Raw genomic sequence first — 932 nt, 5'->3', positions numbered from 1 at the left:
TTCTCTTCTCTTCTCTTCTCTTCTCTTCTCTTCTCTTCTCTTCTCTTTCTTTTTTTTTCTGTACAGAAATACTTTATTTCAACTTCCAGCTTAAGGAATGTACGCAGACCCAGGAGAAAAGAAGCAGTCCAGCATTGTGGGCTCGGCTGCGGATTCGATGGGGGATAATACTGCAGCAGCAGCACTTGTGTGAGGGCTGCGTGCTGAGCATCCCTAGGTGTCACCCTCGAGTTGAATTTAGCTTTGTGGTCTCGCACGCTTGTCAGTTTTCATTTAAAATCATTAATCTTCCATTCATCTCCCCACCTCCTTTATTTTCTTGCACGTAACGCGCAGGGGATCTCTTGGATCAGGGGAGCATCATCTGTGTGCATAAATATTTTTCTTGCCTTAAAGCAGGATCAGAATTGGGTCAAATAGAAATACCTAAAACTTGTCACGCCACCAATTTCTGTGCTGGGTGCTCACTGGGGAAAGAGGAAAGGACAAAAAAAGCTTAAAAAAATGGTTTCCTTCTGAAATGGTGGGTTGGTTTTCCAGTTTAATTCAGTGCTTTCTGGCACAGTCTCTCCATCACATCAAATGAAGAGGAGAAACACTATTCCACAGGAAAAAAAAAAGAAAGCACCACTTAAAAAAGATAATTTTAGGCTGGTTTGCTCATCCCTGTTGGTTCAAAGCCCTTTTCTGTACTGTATTCCTCCTCACTGGAGAGTGGCTTGTTTAAGTGAAGGATGTTCCCATGTGTTTGCTGCAAAACAGGATCCTGGCATGTTCGAATCAATTAACTTAGAAGAAAGAAAGAAAGTTACTCCAGATCCTTTATTAAAGAAAGGTGTAATTAATGACTTCAGATTAATTAAAAACGTTTGCTCTGAAAGTGGCACTGGGCTCTGATCTGGTACTTTGTAACCGCACAGAAAGTGCTGTTC

Source organism: Centrocercus urophasianus, unplaced genomic scaffold (assembly GCF_019232065.1).
Source record: "Centrocercus urophasianus isolate 14NV4802_14NV808 unplaced genomic scaffold, USGS_Curo_1.0 seq_46, whole genome shotgun sequence".
NCBI classification, from domain to species: domain Eukaryota; kingdom Metazoa; phylum Chordata; class Aves; order Galliformes; family Phasianidae; genus Centrocercus; species Centrocercus urophasianus.
This window is presented reverse-complemented; position numbering follows the sequence as displayed.